Genomic DNA, 9,367 nt, shown 5'->3' on the forward strand with positions numbered 1-9,367 from the left:
ATCAAACATTATAATTGATTTCTTAAAAATTCATACACGAAAATTGTTCAAGAATTAATCTTACCAAGATTTGATACCGAGGTTCTCCACAACTTACATGTATCATGTTCTTATAAAGTTTATACATTTATAACCATATATAAACGAACTCTTTTCTAACATCATAATTGAGCTTCATAATCTTATCCATTCCCGTAATGTATAACTCACTGAACTCATAGAATCAAACTTATAACTATTGAAAATATAGTGAAACTCTCATTTAGAACCAAATGTCCATGCCTTATTCATATCATAAAACATGGTTCATCAAACAAATTTATACTATTGAGTCTCAAAACAACATAACTTATAGCCCATAGAACTTAACATGCGATTTAGTTCTGCCTTTGTCTTAAAACTCATAAACATGTATTTCACAAACCATATAGTACACAAAGCACATTTTTAATACAACATAAGTTTAACTTATGAAAACATATCAAGATCAACTTATATAGTTTATATGATCGATCGAAATATCAATAATGTATTTTGGAAAGTGGAAGGACATGTGTGTACCTCTTTCATTCTCCAAATAACACTCAATTCCACAAAAAGCTTCAAGAGTCCAACATCTCTAAATTCGTGACCAATCTCCAATAATCACCTCACAACAACAATAACAACAATTTACATTCTTTCCAACTATAATTCAGATAGATGAATTGACTTGCTCATATCACTACTACAAATATATGCAAAAGTATCACCTATGAGAGACCTCCTTAATGACATAAGTGATTACTCATCCAAAAACACCTAATTTGTTAAAAAGGTGGTATGTTATAACATGATAAAGGAGACCTCTTTTTTAAAAAGGTGGGTTTTTTGAACCTTCTCAAAAGTTTCCAATATTAAAGAAACCACTTATTCCTATTAAGTGGTGATTTTGATTTTATATCCTTTTTAAAAATATTTTTTCATCCATGTCGGTGTATATAGTTCACTAATAACTGTATATAGTCTTGAAGCAATAATAACTTTAGTATTCAGAAGAAAAAAAACGGTAAAAGAAAAAACATTCATACTCTATTCTAAAAATCCCTAATTTCATTTACTTTCATCACATCTCTAGATCTCCCTCTTCGTCCCAGGTCTCAGTAGAAGAGAGAAGAACCGCCTGAAGTTTGTGGGCAAACCTACCCCAAATTCATTCGCCGGCTACCTTCACCAGTCCCCATGAATTCACCGGTCATTTCCTTCGCCAGTCTGCTCGTCTTCGTGCGAATTCCGTCCCTATTCCAAGCAACTTTGTTCTATTACCACCACGCCACTGCCTATCACTATCACGCCATTTCATCGCCAATCGAAAATCATTCCGGTAATTATTAATTCATTTCGAACTCTTACTTGTTTGTTAGGGTAATTGAATTACCATATTTCTTTTATTGGAATTCATGTTTTTTTTTGTATATATTCATTGTAATTGAACTCTTTGCCATGATTGTTGTGAAGTAGTTGAAGCTGCAATTGGACTTAATTTAGGTATTTTTGTATACAAATCTGCAATTTTTTTGTAGTGGGAAATTTTGCTTGTCCATTGTTATATTGATGATTTTAAGTTTGTATTTCTCTTTCGGTTTTTATTTTAGCCCTAAAAATTTATTTCGTTTGAAAAATTAGTTTAGGAGTTTATATATAACGATAATCATGTGTTGATAGCATAGTTTACAGTGATCTATGTGATTGACGTATGATATATTGTTTATTGAGTTCTTTGGATTTCTTTCAGTTCTATGAAGATATAGTTTTATCCTTAGTATTGTTATTGTTGGGAAAACAGTGATGAAGTTGAGTTGGAATGACCAGTCAACATGGTTAATGTATGTAGTGGTTAAATCTTGCTTGTTAATTGGTGATTTTGATTGATATACGCATGCACCATGCATCCATAAATCCATTTTCTAAGATGGTAGCATTGGTTTAGGAATGTATGATAAAATAACATGTTGTTCGGATAGTTACTATAATTTATCTGAGTGAAGCATGATGTATTCAGCTCTATGATTGGTTTTTATCTTTATGAATATTATTGGTTTATCCTGTTGCTTTGATTGCTAGGGAAATTATGATGAATTGGAGTTGTTTTAAGCTGATTTGACTGTTGCTTTCTATACATAGAAGGGGATTGTTTTCTCCCTTCTCTGGTTCTATTTGCTTGTATAACGTGATTTTTAGTAGTAAGTATTACAGTTTAAAGACCTGTTTAACTTTGAAGGATAGCACTCTGTCTTGGTAACTAGCAGAGATCCTCCATGTCTAGATTACTTAGCTGACGGCCCATAGGTGGAGAGATTGGGACTAAAGATGAGAGATAAAATATGATAGAAGATTCTGATTGATAGAGGGAGTGAAGTTGCAATTGGCTTCTTGTTCAAACAATTTCTGTTAATTCACAAGGAAGAAACACAAGCAAAGAAAATGTCTCAATCTTGTAATGTTATAGTACTTTAGGTTGTTTGATGCTTGTGTGTTTATGGTTTTTTACTTTTGTTGTTTGTTACTGTAGTTAACTGTTTTACTTGTTGTGGTATCTTCTTACTATAATGCTTGTAATGTAAGTTGTTTGGCCATAATCCGAAATCATTGTTGATCTTAGTTATGTTGTTATATCCAATCTTTGGCAGGTGGGCAATGTCTATATTCAGTATCTGGAAGAAGAGCAAGTTGCTCATGCTCTTCGTAATTTGACTAGGAGACTATATTCTGGTAAGATTCTTTCTGATGGTGAATATTCTGTTTTGGAAGCCTTTTTAAAAAAATCTTAGAGTTTAACTCAATGCAATTGTACCTGCAATGTGCATTGTAGGCCGTCCCATCATTGTCGATTTCTCTCCAGTCACAGATTTTCGTGAAGCCACTTGCAGGCAATATGAAGAGAACACTTGCAATCGTGGTAGTTATTGTAACTTCATGCATCTGAAGAAGATTAACAGGTAAACTCAATGGTGATTTATTAAGACTGTTTCATTAATATTTAGTGCTGAAACATGTGTTGGTTTCATTACTTTTATGTGGTTAGAGAGTTGTGAAGTCAGCTATTCGGGAGGTATAGGAGATGACATAGCACAAGCCAAAGCATAAGCCCATTCAGACACAAAAGCTATGATTATGACAATCGCCACCATGGGCATAGTCATAGTAGCAAAACATATGGTAATAGGGATAGCTATTATGAGAGTCGGAGCACGAGACATAAGAGCAGTAGTACTCACAAGCATGGAAGAGGCAGAAGTCCTGCTGGTAGGAGAGATAGAAGCCCCATTAGGGAAGGAAGCAAAGAGAAGCGTGCAAAAATTGAGCAATGGAATAGAGAAAAGGAAGAAGCTGAACAAGCTGCTATGACATAGATTGATACTGACAACAACAATGATGGTTATCATAATAAAGCTGCACCGTATGGTGCAGAGAACTATGGTTACCAGCAGCCAATACCACAGAGTCAGGAGGGATATGGATATTGATCAACTTATGGCATGGTTCGTTTCTTACTTTCTATTTGCACTTATAGAGTGTGTGAAAAGATGATATTATGGAACAAAGTTAGTAAAGTAGCATTCTTTGTCCTATTTGGTTGTATTCTATTTTTAATGCATATATTTTTTTTTTCAGTACTTGGCAGAGCTCATACGCACAAGCATAAACAAGCTGGAGGAGGAGGAATTTTGAGATAATATATATTTTTACTTGTTATATAACATATTGCTTGAAATTTTAGGAGCTATATTTTTAAGTTTGTGCACATGAATCGGAAGGAACAGGCCTAGGTGCTCTATTTTTTTTATATATAATTTAGTTGATTTTTGGAATCTTCTAACATTATATTGATATACATGGGATTTTGTAGTGAATGATATTAATGAATGAAAAGGTATTCAATTATAAAATCATTTGAATTATCTCAATACGAGTGCCTAGATGTTCTATATATATGTAAATTACTTGGAGATTATGAAAGACATGCATGAAGCAGGTGAAACGGATTGGAGAAGTGTATAATAATATTGAAATATTTTTTTTTAAATAAGATTAAAGAGACCACATTTTCCTTTCAGGTGGTGTTTTCAGGAATGATTAAAAAGACCACCTACATATTAAAAATGATTTCTTTGTAAGATAAAAAAGACCACCTATCTGTAAAATGTGGCGCCTTATCCTTCTTCTTTTTTCCCTATTTAAATTCATAAATAACCACTTATTTTAATGAAGTGGTCTCTTCTATCAAATTAAGAAACCACCCGCAATAAGTGGTTATTTATCCTGAGAGACCTGTGAGATGAAGACCACCTCTCATGTGGTCTCTTAATGAGATTTTAGGGGGTCTATTTAGGCTTTTTTGTAGTAGTGCATCCTTTTTAAACTTTTCCATGAACTAACTACAACTCATCATATACCAATTATTCCACTACCAATTTACAACAACACTCTCTAACTTTAATTAACCTTAGTCTGATTTAAAGAATATTCTCAAACAACATAGTTTATAAAACCAGATTTTATAACTTAACTTAAATATCAATACAAATTATAAACCTCAATCCAACCCATTGAATAAAGATAAAAGATTCAATCTTTGAGTTCAACAAACTATTTTCTCAACTGATTTTGGAAATCAATACCAAGTTCAACTAGATTTGTGAAAATCATTAACTATTAATAGCATACAAATTAGATTGAAATTGATTAAATAAGGATCACAATTTAAACCCAAAATTTATACCTTCATCTAACAATTGGGTTTTATGAATTAAAGAGAGAGAAAGATTGAAAGAGTACCTAACATCAACACAACAACAAAATCACCCACGACGCTGCAGCGACGACAATGAAAGTGCGAAAGAAAATGGCAGCAACAACACCAAAGTTGTAAAGGTCATAATTCATAGGTCCGAACTCCGAATCGAGTGATTTTTGTGCCCAAATTCATTATCTCGAAGAGATCTACAACTTTGATGAAGAAACAAGGAGCAAATTTGGATTTAATGTTGGAGAAAATCGCAGAAACAGATTGACGAAAACAGAGGAGATAGAAATGAAGGTAGCAACACCAAACTTGCAACAGGCATAACTCATAGTACACAAGTCGGAATTCAGTGATATTTGAGCCTAAATTGAATATCTCAAAGAGATCTACAACTTTCATTTAGCATATATTTCCAAAAACCAACTGCATGCTGTCGATTTTGAGCAAATAATTCAGCAGCAACTTTAGGATCAAGAAAATTAGAGGAGAGAAATTGAATTAGAAGGAGGTGGATAAAATAGAGGAGTGGGGTTTAATTCTCTATATTTGTAGAAGTAGATTAGATCAACAAGTATTTTTTTTCTAGATTGATAGAACCTATTTGATTTATGAAGAATTGACACATAAAAAATATGACCTTGGTTGGCTGCATCACAAAATGACACAAAGAGGAAAAGAAGTAAAAAACTTCTCTTGAACAGCCACGAAGAGAGAGAATGAAGATCTCTTTAAAATATAATAATTTCTTTTCTTTTACTTAAAACTAAACTCAAATACCCTCATTTTTATAAAACCCACAATGAGATAATAGAATTTAAAATAATAATTCTCAAGTAGATTCCCATTGATATTAAAACTTAATAACTAATAAACATAATTAACGTTAACTAAAACATGATCAAAATATGGGCTATTACACATACCTTGTTTGGCATGGGTTTGGCTAGACTCGTCATTCCCACCATTCTTGTTGTTCATTTTCTTCTTCCAAATGGTGCAATCCTTCTTGAAATGACCGGGTTTTCCACATTCCCAACAACCTCGTCGAACACCTCCACCAAACTTAGGTTTCTTCCTATTGTTGCCTTTGGTGAAATTGTTAGCCCTCTTCATAGGATTAGAAGACTCCTTTGATTTACCATCCTCCACCATGTTAACAGTAGAAGAATTAGGATTAACTTCCTTTTGTCCATCTTGGACCCGAATGCCCTCTTCAATCCGAAGATGAGCACCCAATTGTTCAACATTCATATCATCTTTCTTATGCTTAAGAGAATTCTTTACATCTTTCCAACTAGGTGGCAATTTGTCAATAATAGAAGAAACTACAAAGGTCTCATCCATCACTATGTTGTGTTGTTTAAAACTCCCTAAAATTCTTTGAATTTCATGAAATTGTTCCATAATAGGCCTTGAATCAACCATTTTAAAGTTATTGAAATTACTAACAAGAAATTTCTTGCTAGAAGCATCCTCGGCCATATACTTAACTTTCTAAGTCATCCCAAAGAATCTTAGCGGTTTCTACAAATTGATAAACATCAAACAAAGTATCAGACATACCGTTTAGGATGTGACCACGACATATGTAATCGTCGTTCTCTCGTTTGTTCCTCTTCCTAATTGCTTCAACAGGTTCATTTTCCACTTCATCGGGTTCGGGAGTACTTAAAACATATGCCACATTTAGAGAGGTAAGGAGGAAATGCATCTTCTTTTGCCATCTACGAAAACCAACACCTTCAAACTTGTCTAATTTGTGAAAGTTCGCTGTCATCTCACAAACCATAGTCATCTTCGATAGATATTGCTTTGGATTGTTAGAAATGCTACAAAGATATTACAAGGATCACAAATTTGACTACTAGAAACAACAATGAACAATCTTCTAGGCGCGATACGCTTTCCCAAAAACAATATTCCGACCTTTACATTGAGCACGAGTTATACAGAATTCACTCTCGACATACAAAGAAGAAACAACGATGATCACGCTCACTATGATAATCGTTAAATGAGAATAAGTGTGTGAAAGAATTTGATGTGATAAACAATGAACTTGTGCTTTTCAAGAGGAAGAGTTTTCTCTTGTTACTTTAATAAACATGTATAGGATAATGAATTGAGTCATTTGAAACACAGGAACATTTGGTATCATATGATAAATAACCGTCACAAACCAACCGAAGAGACGCTTAAATAAGCCAGCGCAGAGGAGGAGCTGGCGCTCCTCTCTGGAGCGGGCACTCCAGGTATCGCCCAATTTTCGTCAGTTTTTCGCGTTCTTAAATCCCTATCAAATCTGATCGCTCACTATAAAACCGAGCGAACGCTCCTTCGTCAATTAATGTAGTAAATACATTAATGAACTCGATAACTCATGTTGATTCAAGTGATGCCACCATAACCATTGCGACTCAAAACCACGTGACGTGAAACCAATATATCTAATACTCTAAATCTCCAACAGTTACCACACCTTGGTATGAATTCACAATTGATTATATAACTAAAAGAAAAATCTAAAGTAATATACTTCTCCATAGTTACACTATTATAGAATAGACGATTTGCATCGGATGCGAGGTGCCCATTTCGTCGGACATGGGTCCGACGGCACAGACCTCGACGCAGAACAAGAGTAAAAAATCTGCGTCGGACAACGACGCGACGAAGTTTGTTAGCTATTTGCATCGGACCCATGTCCACATGCGACGCAAATTTGTGCTTTTAAGTCAGATATTGTTGAACGTGCGATGCAAATGGTGTATTTATATCAAAAAAATTATTAATAAAAATCTCATCCTAACAACTTATCTGCGTCGGACCCATGTCCACATGCGATGCAGATGGACCTTGTGCGTTGAACCTTGTCAATACATGCGACGCAAAATTAGTATTTTTATGAAAAAGAATAATAAAAATCAATCATCCCAACAATTCATCCATAACAGCAAATTGAGTTTGCAATTTTGACATTTAAATGAACGAAATATAGAAGAACAATAATGTTTGAAATAGAAGAACTACATACAAGAAACAATGAAGATTATTGAAATCAAAATACAAGAATAAAACGAAATGAAAAAATTGAACAACTAAAAATTAGATCTAAATCAATTAACAATACAATTTGGGGAAAAACTTATAACATAACCTCAAATATGTAATAAACCCTAAAACAATCCCAATAAACATTGTCAACCCCTTCAATCTTCACAAACGAGATCTTCACCGACGAGAAAGAGTAGCTTCGATATGTTCTTCAATCGACGAGATAAGGAAAACTGATGGCAAATTGATACAAAAACTGCAATTCCTTCAATCTTCACCGACGAATTTACCCAGATGAGGAAAACTGATACAAAAACTGCAAAAACCCAAATGAAGATCAGAAAAATCAAAGAAAACTCACATCAAACTTAAATGAAAGCCAAAAAAGACAAAAATCTACACTCACCAGATCTAAGAGTGAGATGAAGGAACGAATCAAGCAAACACCACCGCACACCAACGACAAACACCAATGTAAACCACGAAATCTTGATAAATATACTTTCCGACGCTAACGTCGTCTGTTGAAGTCGCTGGAAAATTCATTCGTTCGTAGTGAGAGAAATGAAAGATGATGTGAGAGTAAATTTTGGGAAGCGTTAGCTATTAACTACATTTGTCGGAAAATTCTGATTCAGTATGAGAGTGAGAGAGGAGAATTTGAGAGTGGGAGAGGAGAATTTGAGAGTGAGAGAATGTGAGGAGGCACGGTGAGAGTGAGAGAATTTGAGAGTTTTTAGGTTAAGGGGCTAATGTTAAGGGGCGCGGTTAAAAGGCTAGAGTTTAAGGTTAAATGTTTGGTGGGCCGCGGATCTGCATCGAATGGGCCATGAGGTCCGATGCAAATTGGGCTTTTGCAACGCACCAAAGTACCATGCGATGCAGATAGTGGAATTTTCTTTTTTCAAGGAGGAGACGATTTACGTCGTATGTGCCAGGTGGTCTGACGTACATTGGGCTTTTCCAACGCACCTATGGTATGTGCGACACATATAGCTCGTACTACTGCTCATTTACCCATGATGTGCGTCGCACTCTTCTTTGCATGCGACGCGAATTACCCTTTTGCATCGTATTGCTTTACAGCCGACATAGTTGGGGCGACGCAAATCGTCGTTTTTCTACTAGTGTTATTTGATATCATATTCATCATCACATTAATATAAATTAGACTGACAAACACATGGCAATGTCAAGCCATTCTTTTGTATCTTTGGTGATGATGATGTTAGAGTGTTTGGGCTCAATTGATCAGCAACCCAATTAGGGCATAAAAGCCTCCTAAAGCCTTGGACAGGTGGCAGCAGTGGGTCCCACTAGTAAGTTGACCTAAATAAGATTTTGGGGATCCACTAAAGGGCTGAAATGATCATTGCTTGAAAAGGCAACATAGCCATTGACCCTAAGGAGGCCCATCCAATCAATGTTTCCTATCTCGAAATCTCCAACACTATAAATACCAAATACCTCATCAATGAACAGGTTTTCAATTCTCACGTAGAAAACTAGAGCATCTCTCTCGACTTT

General features: G+C 34.8%; 1 non-coding gene across 3 annotated transcripts; it reads left to right on the plus strand.

The window, feature by feature from the left end:
- The first annotated feature begins 1,019 nt into the window (after nucleotides 1-1,019).
- Nucleotides 1,020-3,947, plus strand: LOC104908788 (uncharacterized). 3 transcript variants are annotated; one of them, XR_007269933.2, is made up of 4 exons: nucleotides 1,022-1,363; nucleotides 2,670-2,978; nucleotides 3,065-3,521; nucleotides 3,655-3,947. It is a non-coding gene; the product is annotated as an uncharacterized LOC104908788 (transcript). The 3 variants fall into 3 exon arrangements; XR_007269932.2 differs by having other exon boundaries at nucleotides 1,020-1,363; nucleotides 2,670-3,521; XR_008967683.1 differs by lacking the exon at nucleotides 1,022-1,363 and adding an exon at nucleotides 1,513-1,527 and having other exon boundaries at nucleotides 2,670-3,521.
- Nucleotides 3,948-9,367: the final 5,420 nt, after the last annotated feature.

The sequence above is a fragment of the Beta vulgaris genome, chromosome 9 (assembly GCF_026745355.1).
Source record: "Beta vulgaris subsp. vulgaris cultivar EL10 chromosome 9, EL10.2, whole genome shotgun sequence".
Classification (NCBI taxonomy): Eukaryota; Viridiplantae; Streptophyta; class Magnoliopsida; order Caryophyllales; family Amaranthaceae; genus Beta; species Beta vulgaris.